The 12666-nt window shown below is 42.2% G+C and overlaps 1 long non-coding RNA gene across 1 annotated transcript in view; it reads right to left on the reverse strand.

The window, feature by feature from the left end:
• The window catches only part of LOC114084134 (uncharacterized), a 32278-nt gene extending 20694 nt beyond the window's left edge, over nt 1-11584 (reverse strand). The window contains exons 1-4 of the long non-coding RNA XR_011708153.1: nt 11199-11584; nt 10215-10439; nt 5035-5171; nt 3986-4276 (exon numbers count right to left, since the gene is read on the reverse strand). This is a non-coding gene — a long non-coding RNA (uncharacterized lncRNA). The remainder of the gene's footprint in view (nt 1-3985; nt 4277-5034; nt 5172-10214; nt 10440-11198) is intronic.
• Nucleotides 11585-12666: the final 1082 nt, after the last annotated feature.

A 12666-nucleotide genomic window follows, 5' to 3' on the forward strand; every position in this document is an offset into this window, starting at 1 on the left:
CTCTCACCTCTGCCTTCTGCACCCTCCTCCACCCCCTCATCAATACCCTTTACTCCTTATTTCTCCCAAAGTTCCTTCTCCTCTCTATTTGGTATTACTAAACCCCAAGATTTCTGATCTGTCTTATAAATCTTGACAGTCTCTTTAGCAACAATTAGCAAATTGTAATTATTTTCTATGGCCCTGCTCTGCAGCAGGGTGGGGGGGTGGCGGGGGAGGTTCCATCCTAGGACAAGGCAGGGAAGTTCTAGAAGGTCTTACATGTAAGGTGACCTCTTCCTTCCTTGCTGCTCTTCCTACCCCACTCTACCTCCCACTATTGCTTTTTCTATCATCCCTCTCTCCTTCCTTCCCTCCCTCCTTCCTTCCCTTTCTCCCTCCCTCCTTCCTTCCCTTCTTCTTCCCTCCCTCCTTCCCTCTTTCCTTCCTTCCCTCCTTCCTTCCCTTCCAAACCATTCCTCCCCCTTCCTTTTGTCCCTACTTTTCTAGAGTACCTCAGAAAGACCACTCATATCCCATAGTTCTTGGCTTATTATCTACATGGTTCAAGGAAGGCTTCCCTCATTAGTTATCCTTTGTCTCCACTTCCTCCCCCTTCTCTTCTACCCACCCCAGGCAACCATTCTAATGTTTGATAAGAATCCTCTTGTTTTTGTATGTCCCTATAAAGTTCATAAGTACTTCTCCATATGTGCCTTGTAATTTATCTGCATGGTATTCCACTGAAGACCTCATGAGGCTTCTTATCATTGTCACTCATCATGTCATCTTGAATATCTTACCTATTGCCTTTACCAGATGCATGGCACTTCCCTAGGGGGTGATTGAGTAGGCATGGCCTCCACCTACCTTTGACTACAAATAGCACTGCAGTGAGCATCCTTGAATGTGTCTCTCTGAGACACGTGTTCAGGAGTTTGATGCCTTACTATGAGTGGATAGTGCCCGGTTGCTCTCCATAAGGGCTGTGCCAAGTGATTCTCCTGCCCATGGTACATAAGTGTTCTTCTAGCTTCGCCACCACAACAGCATCTGGTGCTTGGATAACTGTAATTAAGAATGAATACCATGCTGGGCATGGTGGCACCTGTCTGTAATCCCAGCAGCTGGGGAGGCTAAGGCAGAAGGACTGCAAATTCAAAGCCAGCCTCAGCAACTTAGTGAGGCCCTGAGAAACTCAGCAAGACCCTGTCTCTAAATAAAATGTTCTTTAAAAGGGCTGGGCATGTGGCTCAGTGGTTAAACTCCCCTGAATTTAATCCCTGGTACAAAAAAAAAAAAAAAAAAAAAGAATGCCATAATTTTAAAGTGGAAGATTATTTCTCTACATTCTCTGGTCCATTGCTTTCAAAATTCTTTCCAAATTTCAGAAATGATGATGCTATACATTTACGTATATAGGAGATACTTTCTTTTCAGAAAGAATATGATATTATTATTATCAAATTGCAAAAGGAATGAAAAGAAAATTGCACTCCTGAATTCTGTACTGAGAAGAAATAAGTGATGAGCAAGTGTTTAGAAAAAACACATTCTGGTCCTTTGGTCTGTTTGGAAGATCTAGTTGAAAGATGTTCCCCTGGTCCCTGCTCACCCATTAGATCAAACTCTAGTTTCCTCCTGAAAGTGCTCCCTGCCCCAGATCTGCCTGTATGTCTGCTGGTCTGTCTTTCACACTGTGGACTCTGTGAGTGGAGCTCCCTGAAAGCAGTGCTTCCTTGTCTTGGCTGGATCCCAATACCTAAAATACTGTCTGATACGTTCTGGTCATTTAACAAATATCCATTGAATAAATGAATTCACAAATAAGTGAATTGGTTTGGGATTGCCAAACCCTCACTCGGGGCCTGATAGAGAGCTTACTCAGTGCATGGATGCATGAACAACTGATCAATCCCACTCTTTTGACTCCATCTTCCTTTCTGTCTCAGGATTCCCCCATTAGTTCTTCATCCTTGAATTTAGCCAGATTCCAGGACAGGACAGGACCATCCTAGCATAGCTTTAACTCACTTGAATATGGGTTGCCCCTTTCTCCCTCCAGGATGGGAGAACTAGAAATAGCTCAGGCTCATTGAAAAGCTGTGCACTCCAGGGAAGGAGCGAGAGGGCATAGCCAAGAGGCAATATTCCAACTGGTGTGTGTGAGCAGGTTTCTGCAGGGCAGGCAGCCAAGGCACCCACCCACCTTCCCTCCTCCTCTCCCTTCCTCCCCTCCAGGCTTTATCCTTCATGACAGTCTAATAAAGGGCTGGTCTGAGGCTGGAGGTCCTCTGATTACACTCAGATCTATACGTGCACATACCAAAGAGAAAACACATATAATCATATTAAGACAGTTTGTTTTCATATCTATATAGTTTATAGTGATATAAAGTTGACAGTTTCTAGGCAGAGTTTTCCCTAAACAAGCCTTCCATATTTTTCCTGGATGTGAAAGACTATTTTCACAGCCAGAAAAGAGCACTTGGGAAATTCTTGAGGACTGAGTGGTGCTTCAGGCCATCTTCCTCGGTTAACACTTCACTGAAGAACTCGTCTTAAGTTGGGTTTCTACCTAATTAAAATCAGCAAGGGAATCTTTTGGATCAAAGCCATCCCATCCAAACTATCTGGACTAGAGCTCAGACATTTGATAGCTCAAGCTTAAGTCACTTGCATTCCAAATACGATAGCATGTCGGCCGTGCTGAAGTCTGCTCAGTGTTTTTTTCTGAAAGTGTCCCACCTCCCTGTGTCAGGCTTGGTATTCACAGAGGGATTCGCCATGGGACGCTAATAGTACAAATTTTAGGACCCTGGCTTCACTTAGAGATTATTTTAAATAGGGCAGTATTTATGCTAAATTCATGTTTATTAAGAACATAATCCATCACCCATTGCTGTTAGCACAGCTTACCTATAGAACAAGAGATTGAGATTGGTTTTCTCCAGATACACACTTTTAAAATTGAACCAGTCCTCCTATTGTCAGTGCTGGTTCTACCTAATTAGGTCGAGGATAGTTGTACAGATCTATCTGGGGGTCCTCTTTTGTCCTATCTCGGACATTTTCCAAGATCCCTATCTCATCTGGCATAAGTTCATCTTCTTAGATCCTTTGGGCTCCTTAGAAAAAAAGGGGCTATGTAGGAGCAAACTAAATAGGTTCCATTTTCAATAAACTAACCCAAACCAGTCAAGAACCTTTTATTTAAAACAAAACAAAATACACACACACACACACACACACAATCTGCTTGTCATATATATATATATATATATATATATATATATATGACAAGCAGATTTTTTTTTTAGAAGACCTCTATCCTTACACAAGAAATAGGGTTTTATATTTCCATGCCATGGAATTTTCTCCCAGTGACCTGAGCCAGCGGGTAATTTTTCCTATAATTGAGCAGTATGAAAACCCTCATGACACTGTATAAAAGGGCTCAGCTTCCCAGGCACTGTATTGTACACACTTAAACTTTTTGGAGAACAAGAGGATGGGTTGGTTTGGACCAAATGACTTTGGTATATTGGGATGAGTCATGGGACCAGTCCTCCAGCTCTAGATGATTATAGGTGCCCTCTGGAAATGTATCCTTTAAGCCAGGACATAAGTACCATCTTAAATTATTTCTGGAACAAAATAGGGAACATATATGTATGCTATGTGTCCTCATGCTACACATGAAGGAAGACTCCAGTACCCCAAAACCTCAGTGTGAATAAAAATTATAGCTAATAATTATTTAACAGTTATCCCTCTTCTTAGCCTTTTTCATATATTTTCCCATTTAATTCTATCACTGTTCCCATTTTGCTCATGAGGAAACTGAGGCACTAAGTAATTGAACAACTTACTCAAAGTTAAACAGTTTGACCAAGGCAATTTGGTTCTGGGGTCTTTTTTTCTTTAAAAAGGACCTTACATTCCTTCCTTCCCTAATATAGTTTTCTCTATTGCCTGAGTTAGAAAACAGTTTGGGGGTGCATACCTTTTGTGCTTGATTCTGCTCATACAGATGAACTTGTTCTAAGACTCTGCCAGACATCCGACACCAGACTGAGCTCCAGGGGAGTTGGGGGGTTGGAGGGTTGGGGGGATGGTTAGTCAGCTCTTCACTGATGTGACAAATATCTGAGAAAAACAACTTAGAGGAGGAAATGTTTATTTTGGCTCATGGTTTCAGTCTGTTGTGAGCTGGCTCCATTGCTTTGGGCCTGAGGTTAGGCAGAGGATTATGGTGGAAGAGCAAGGTGGAGGAAAGCTGTTTAGCTCCTGATAGCTGGGAAATAGAGAGAGAGAGAGAGAGAGGAAAAGGCCTGAGAAAAGATAAATCTTTCATGGCATGACCCCAGTGACCTAATTTCTCCAAGCAGGTTCCACCTCCCAGTAGACCATTCAGCCATCAATGGATTCATTCACTGATGAGGTCAGAACCCTATGCCCAATCACTTCCCAAATATGAGCCTGGGCGTGGGGGACATTCCATATTCAAACTATAAAAGGGGCCTACAATAGAAACAGAAAGCACAGCCCCTGCCTACCAAGACCTCACAGTCCAGGAAGAAAAGACTATGGCAGAGCCTCAAGCTTGTGAGAGTTGTGGGCACATACTGTCCCCGTGCAGAAGCATGCTGGGAAGAGTCTGTGAGACTCTCGCACCCCAGTCTAATGGAGGCTGATCCCTGCCCTTCTCTCCTCACCAGGCCTTGTGGCCTGGACATGGGAGGAGCTGCTGAGAGTGGACATGGCCTTCCAGCAGCTGCTCACCTTTCACACCTGCAAAAAAGTTCACAGCTACAGCAGGCTCACACCCAAGCAAGACCAGTCTACCGCGGTGTTTTGCAGAATAGTTTCCACTGAGGAAGCGTCATAGAGAGAAGGTAAAGGTGGAGACTAAAATGAATTGAGACATTCTAGCTTCGGCAGAAACAAGCCCACTAACAGCATATGTCTACTGAACCTCAGAATCTAGGACACAGTTACCGGCCTATGACTGCGCGGACTCCCAGGTAAGGACAAGACCTCTGTGGTTCTCACCTGTCCATTATTCCAGTGAGTAATTGCACTGACTCTGACAGCATCAACCTTCTCAAGGTTTCTCCAGAACATACCCTGACGGGGAGCAGGGCCTGCATCCCACCGCCTGCTTTTTTTCCCCACTTCTCGGGCCTCTCCTAAAAGCAAATCTGAGTCAGTTTCAAGAATTTCAAAGTAAACATTTTTAATCTATCAGAGCTCATTTATAAAATGAAGCTATCATTTAAAGTGTGCCTGAGATAACATGTGAAGAGTAGGACTTTATACAAAGACACACCAAAAGATGAATATTGATGTATTTATGAAGTAAATGTTCTTAAAGAGTTTTTTTTTAAATGATTCAACTTCCAGCCCCATCCTCTCCCTCAACTGCATACTCCATCTTGTTTCATTTTAAGTCCATTTTCTCCCCTTGCCCTACCCCCACCCAAGAGAGATATTTATTGTGTGTATAGTATACTGCCTATGCTTATCTGGGAGCTTATCAGCAGAATTCTCTCCAACACCTCAAAATATGTAGGTCTAATCTGGTGTTGAACCAAGGTGGTTTTAAAAAGGTTTGGGATCTCCATCACCCCTTTGTTCTTGGCATTCTGTGGGTCCACATCTCCCCTGGGCTCCCAATGAACACGCAAGCTTGCTGCTGACAAGAAAAAAATGCTATTTAAATTACACATTGGAGCTGGAACAAGCATCCTGAGTCATAGCTCCAACCCACAGAGGAACGTGGGCTTCAAGGAGACACATCAGAACTGACAGTTACTTTAAGGTAAAGAGTTCGACTGACTGCAAAGTGGGGTTTTTTGGAAGCCAGTAAGTAATTTCCACTCTGCCTCACAGGTGTAGGGGCACATTTTTTTCTCTGCTGAGGGAATTCTAATATCCTACTCTTAGCACCATAGAATCTTCTCTCCCAGAGAGCGTATCAAATGTCCCTCCAGTTTCCAAGGCTGAGTTTAGAGCTCCGCAGACACAACCACATATTTTATACAGGCTGTTGCTCAGCACATTGACTGATTGTCTCCCTCTAAGATACTTCAAGTCAGGAATGGGTTCAGTTCGGCAGGAAAGGGGTTAAAAAGACTAAGGTAGTGAAATAATAGAGCATCCTGCGTGCTGGGAGATAAGGACAAGTCAAATAAGTCATTTGTCGTTCCTTCCACATGCCCAGGTCCATAGCCCAGGAGCTGGTTCATGCAGATGTTTGAAGACATTTTAGGAAGCCAGGCTTCTACTCCCAAGCCTCGCCTTTAGTCTACCCTAGTCACCTGGGCCAGATGAATCTTAGGAAAGGATAAGTAGAGAGAATTTCCTCTGCTTATTGACAGAGCAGCAGAGAGGCAAACACAAGTGCCACCCTTGTGATTCAGTACTTGCCATCTTAAATGAACTGTCTTGTTTCTGGCTTAGCATTCTCATTCTCTGTATCAGGGCTTGAATGTAGATTCTCTGTGTCCAGCCGGAAACAGTTCTTATACAATAGTACAATTGGTAACTATTTTCTGGTGAACGAATGTGTGAGTGAATGAATGTATGTTTCCTAACTGAGATGAGAGTGCAAAAGATTTTCCTCCACTGATGTTTAAGAAGGCAGGCAGCCCATGGAGGGGCACCATCCCCTGATGTTGACCAAGGCAGATGTTGGCCTCAACCCTCTTCTGTTTTCTCCAGATGCTCTTCTGGGGAGGTTTCTTGGGAAGCTGTTCATGTTCTTGGGAAGAGCTTGAGTGGAAGGGCAGGAGTCTCCTCTTCTAACACTCACAAACACTATAAGGGTTCATTACTTCCTTCAAGTTCTCCTGGACAGAATCGTTCAGAAGCCTTTGTTTATTAGAGAAAATTTATCAAAAGGAAAAAGAATCAATCATTTGAAATTTTATGGATGATTTCAAAGTAGATATGAGTCCCAAAAAATTAACCCAAGATTCCTTCTGAAGACTAAGAAAGCAAGGACATTTTAAATTAATTGTTTCTTATTGCTCAACATGATCCTTTTATCATCATCATCATTATCATTATTATTATTAGGTACTGTGGATTGAGCCCAAGGGCATTTTACCACTCAGCTACATCCCCAGCCCCTTTTACTTTTTGCTGTGGGTCTTGCTAAGTTGCTAAGGCTGGCCTTGAATTTGTGATTCTCTTGCCTCAGTCTCCTGAGTCACTGGAATTATAGGTGGGCACCAGCACAACCAACCACATGATCCTTTTAAATTGGTCTTATGGTAGATATACTAAACCTTAGCTTATCTACTTTCAGTATCCCTTTTCAGGGCTGAGGATATAGCTCAGTGGTAGAGCACTTACCTGGCATGTTCAAGGTTGTGGGCTTGATTCCCCAGCACTGGGGACCTGGGGGGGGTGTATATATTTTATATATTTTTAATAGATATAGATAGATAGATATCATGGGTGTATGCATGTCTAAATTCATCAAATATAGATAGAGAGAGAGAGAGAAAGAGATAAATAACTTTGTAACCCTCTAGTTATAGTCAGAGTGTGCCTACATTTCTGCTCATTTGAAAAGGAGGACTGTGGAATGAGTCTGGAGCCCTCTCCTTCAGCACCATGATCTGGAGACTCGGTTTTCTCACCTGTGAACTGAAAGGGCTGGGCAACTCCTGCCAGTCTCAGGTGGAAAGGTGACAGAAGTTAAAAAGTCACAGAGAAACTAACAAAGGCAGTTCCATTTTAATCTGAGATGATACTGATTCATTATGTAAAATTTTCTTTAATAAAAAATAGATTTTCACTAAAAAATGAAAAAGTTTGCAAATATTTGGATTAAATGAATAATGTCTGAGGTCTCTTGGGGTTCCAAATTCCTATAATAGAGATTAGTTTTATCATTTTACCATTTAAGTAACATTTTCAGCTTTATAGTCTTTGAATCTCTGGTTCAGTTTTTAAAGTAAGTAACAGCTATGCCTTCTCTAAGAATGAGATTTTGGCTTTGTTGTTTTGTTTTGTGGTGCTGGGGATTGAACCCAGGCTTTGTGCATGTGAGGCAAACACTCTACCAATTGAGCTTTTCCCCAGCCCAGAATGAGATTTTGGTAAGGAATGCAACACCCTCATTCATAGCAGTTGCTCTGGAAAGTTTTGGATCCACATTTAGAAAGTCTGCTTTAGATCATATGATACTTTTATTTTTGATATCTTAAGGAACTTCCGTACTGCTTTCCAGAGCAGCAGTATCATTTTCTATTTCCATTATCAGTGGACAGTGTTCCAATTTCTCCGTTCTTTGTCCCATTATTTATCTGGTTGCTGGTTGGTTGGTTGGTTTTGTTGCATTGCTGTTGTTAAAGAGTTCTTTATCCCTTTTGGAGCTTAATGCTTTATCCTATCTATGACTTACAAATATTTTCTCCCACTGCACTGGTTGCCTCTGCCTTGTTGGTTATTCCCTTGGCTCTACAGAAGTCTTTCACTCCTGGGTATATATTCTCTGCCACCCTCCCCTCCCCACTACCAAAAAACAAAACAAACAAACAAAAAACAGGCTTAATTAGGATTTTGAAGATATTAGCAGTCCTATGTTCCTTGTAGCATTACTCAAAATGGCCAAGACATGGAAACAAACCAAATGTTCATCACTAGACAAATAGGTAATGAATATGTTGTGTAAACACACCACATATAATACTGGGATATGGTCCAGCCTTTATAGAACATGGGCAAAGACACTATGTTAAGTGAAATAAGTCATTCAAATACCTCATGATTCCACTTATATGAGGTATCTAAAATAGCAAAATTTATGGAAGTAGAAAATAGAATGATGGTTACCACTGGGTGGAAGTAAGGAGAAATGGAGAATTGTTTAATGGGCATAAAGTTATAGTTATGTGGAATGAACGAGTTCTAGAGGTCTGCTGTAGAACATGGTGCCTATAGTCAACAACACACATTAAAAATTTAAGTGGGTAGATCTCATCCTAAGTGTTCCTACCACACGTGCGCATGCACGTGCGCACACACACACACACAAAATGGGGGGAGTCAAAATATATATTTATTACCTTGACTTTGGCAATGATATCATGGGTGTATGCATGTCTAAATTCATCAAATTGTATATATTGAATATGTGAACACTTTTCATATCAAAATTTCTCAGTAAAGCAGTTCTGTGAATCTTTCTTATAGTAGAAAGTCTTTCTTATTCTAGAAAGACTCAGAAGAGGCAAGGAAACTCAAACTTCTGCAGCTGAGGGACATGGAGTTGAGGGAAGATAAACAACAGCAAACCAATCTCAATGATGGAGAAAAAAATGGCTCTGGAAAGAAGCAAGAGTGGGAGAGGAAATCCCAAAGCAACCGCTAACCTTGGGGAGGAGGCCAGTCTTGCACTGGTGCCTACAAAGCTGAAACAGGGCTGAAGCTAAGGAAAAGAGAAGATGGGTGAGGAGTGGCAGAAGAACAGGAGAAGGAGGAGATGGCTTGGCGTGCTCTGAGAAGGTTTTCTTGGAGTGATGGCCAGTCAAAGAGAAATAGAAAGCGGAAATCAGAAGATCAAGATGAACCAAATAGGAAATTCATAGTAAAGGCAGGGAAGGGAGATGGGAAGAGAGCAGTAGGGACAACACACACACATACACACACACACACACAGACGGAGAGAAATGAGAAATAGAACTTGGAGAATTGCAGCTCTGAAGAGGTTATTTTAAGCCAGATGTCTAAGAAAAGGGTGAGTCTGGGGTGGAAGCTAACAGCCCTAAAAATTAATTTTTGAGTCCAACGTTCAGTGAAGTTTCTTATAACTGCCTGATTTCATAGCACTCGAAGTCCTCAGAATGCATTCTGCAGACATCTTAGAGCTAATCTCTGACAGCTAACCACGAGCAGCTCTTATTCACCAAGCTTCTCTACTTACCATCTACACACCATGGCTCTTGACTTTGCCTTGGCTGAAAGAGCAAAAAGTTCTCTGATTAAGAAGAAAAAAGATTTTTTCATAGCCCGGGGCACTCTCAACGCCCTCTACCTGTTAGAATTTTATCAACACTTTTATAGTTCAGGTATGGAAACAAGGAAGATGGCGATTTCTACAGAGAAGAAGAAAGGTGGGGGGAAACTAGTTAAAGAGAATAACTCATACTAGGGAGCAAATCTAAAATATGAAGTGATTTAAATATTATGACAACGTGTTTCCGTGAACTCATACTCACTTTAAACGCTCTCTGTTCACCAAGATAGATGAAGTGAGAATCCAAGGGTGATATTACGCTGAATAAATTAATGTTCCATTGAGGTTTGAATGTGTCCAAGGACTTCTGCTGACTGTCACAAAATATGCCACTTTCTTTTTAAAATAGTGACAAGGGTCTGGGGATGTAGCTCAGTGGTAAAGCATTTGCCTAGCATGCAGGAGGCTCTGGGTTTAATCTCCAGCACTGCAGATAAAATAAAATAAAATAATAAAAGCCTAACATGTAGAAGACCCTGGGTTTAATCCTCAGTACTGCAAATAAAATAAATTACTGACAATGTGTATCCTTCATTGATGATCACAATATTCATTTGCCCTAGCCAGAAAAGCCCTCCAATTAAGAAGAAAAAAATAATCTTAAACCATTTGCATAGAGATACTCAGTATTTAATACAAATGATAGATGGGATAAGGCCTTAGTTGGCCCCACCCATGATGGAGAGCTGACGAAGTGGTAAAACAAGATCTATCACCATTCCTTCCTGGAAAGGAAAAAAAAAAAAAAAAAGGCTGAGGAGCTGGTGGGAGAAGGAACATGGGGGTCTTGTAGAGGCCAAGGTCAAAGAAACCTTTTGGTTGTGCTAGTCCTCCCACCTAAGTACACTAGGACTCCACACCCATCACAAAGTCCCTGGCACTGGCCTACCCTGGACTCCTCATGCCAGCAGGGCCAGTCCCCTGCAGGGACCTGAACACAGCACGTGCCTTCTCATCTTTGCTCTGCTCTCCCAGAATGCAGTTCACAGCACCAGCTCTGCACAGCCTGCAGGGACCTCCTGACCCTCCAGCTCACACTCATCCCTTCCTCCTCTCGATTCCTTCCAGACCCAGAGTCTGACCTGTAACATTACCCCTCCTGCTGCCTTTTCTCTTGCGCTATATCACTCTATATTGAGTACATGAGTTTTGCTGTCCCATTTATAAACTAAAAAGAAGGACCTACATCTCATATGTTTTGTTGTCCCCACGGCTTTAGCACAGGACTTAAGAATTACATGCTGAGTTGAACGGATTCCAAGTGAACAGTGAGGAGGATGAGGACACAAAAGCAAACACCTTCTCAGACACGCAACTGAAATCTTCTGCCTTTGTAAGCCCACAAAGAAGCGACCCCATCATTCGCCCTCTCTCCTCAGACTTGGGGTCAAACCCTAGCATGGGAGCAAGTGAGAATTCATTAGGAGAATAACATAGGTCTGGAGTATTCGAGTACTTCTCTTCTAAAAAAAATGAGGCTTTCTCTCTCTTTGATACTTCCCAATTTTAAAAATTGCCTGGAATTTTTAAGAAAAATGCAAGAACGAGTGGCTTATCCAAGCCAGTTTCTGATTCTTAGAAATCCAGTTGTTGTCTTTATCCATTCTTTATTCACTAGAAATATCTAGTTACTAGTTGCTGCATTGTGCACTATGATAAGTGCTTGCTGTGCATTGATGGTCAAAATATGCATGGTTGCTACCTTCATGGAGCCGGTAGTTACTATACAGGACAGATTCTAAACAAGTAAATAAATGAAAAACCAAATGCAAATGGGTGGATTATATGATGTGTGAATTCTATCTCAATAAAACCATTCAAAATAAAAATCAAAAAACACAGAGACTCTAGAAGGGTCCATGGGTTAGGGTCATTGCTTCCTAACCTAAGTTCTAACCCAGTGTGCAAGCAGAGTTAGTATCTGCATCTCCTAACGTGATACCCTGCAGGCCCTAGATCCCTCTTAAAATATCCGTGTCCCAGATGAAATGTGGTGAGCAATGCTTTGTGGAACATTCCAGAGAACACAAGGAAACACAAAACATTTAGCTGCCACTTCCCGTCACAGATGTTCTGGTTGCATGTGAACTTGTCTAACTGGTTTGGCTCCTCCAAGGTCCCATCCCTCTTGCCCTCTTTTTGAGGGTAACGTTAATCTCCAATGGCTTCATTTTCCACTTTGGTGAGTCATCTATTCAGTCAAAGGGATGGAGAATGTAAGTCATTACTTTCTTCATCTTTGTAGATAATTTGATACCGTACATAGTCCATTCGAGTGTTTCTTCTGTATTTATGTCTTGGCAAAGGCATGCTACATTGTTTGCAATTCTTCTATTCTCATTGCCAGATTTTTCTGGAAAAATCAAAGACAATAAGACGCAGGATGTATCAGGCCACAACTCCTTGGATCCCTAGCTTTAGGGGTTTTCCCATGCTTCCACATACCCCTTATTGGCTTCTAGCATGCGCTAGCGTTCTCTTTCTCTCTCTCTCTCTCTCTCTCTCTCTCTCTCTCTCTCTCTCTCTCTCTCGCTCCCCCCACCCCTGCCTGCACCCCCTCTCCTGATGATGCTTCTAAGGACACTCCCTGGAGACTTCCAGGGCTCACAATCTACAGCTGAGGCTGCTTGAGAACATGCTAATCCCCTTCCTCT

The sequence above is a fragment of the Marmota flaviventris genome, chromosome 7 (assembly GCF_047511675.1).
Source record: "Marmota flaviventris isolate mMarFla1 chromosome 7, mMarFla1.hap1, whole genome shotgun sequence".
Taxonomy (NCBI): Eukaryota; Metazoa; Chordata; class Mammalia; order Rodentia; family Sciuridae; genus Marmota; species Marmota flaviventris.